Below are 298 nucleotides of genomic sequence, written 5' to 3'. Positions count from 1 at the left end.
CCCTCTCCCCCCCCTAGCAATTGTCCAAACCGACGAAGCCGTGTTTCTCCTCCGGCGCCGGACCGTGACAGCAGCAATGCCGCGGATCGGGCCAGGGTGGGCCTTCGTGCCTTGCGGAGCCATCTCCTCCCCTGCCCCTTCTAAACGCCTCCATGCACCTCGAAGCGGCAGGTCGTGGCCGTGGCGGAGGCTCCCCCGGCAAAACCAGCCCGTGACACCCGCGTGGCGGGTCCGCGGCCCAAGCCCGTGCTCAGGTCCCCACTAACCGCAGGCGGCTCCTGCCCGTTGTCGAGGCCCG

Source organism: Phaethon lepturus, unplaced genomic scaffold, assembly GCF_000687285.1.
Source record: "Phaethon lepturus isolate BGI_N335 unplaced genomic scaffold, ASM68728v1 scaffold32949, whole genome shotgun sequence".
Lineage (NCBI taxonomy): Eukaryota > Metazoa > Chordata > Aves > Phaethontiformes > Phaethontidae > Phaethon > Phaethon lepturus.
The sequence above is the reverse complement of the archived record's forward strand: the minus strand, read 5'-3'. Positions refer to the sequence as shown.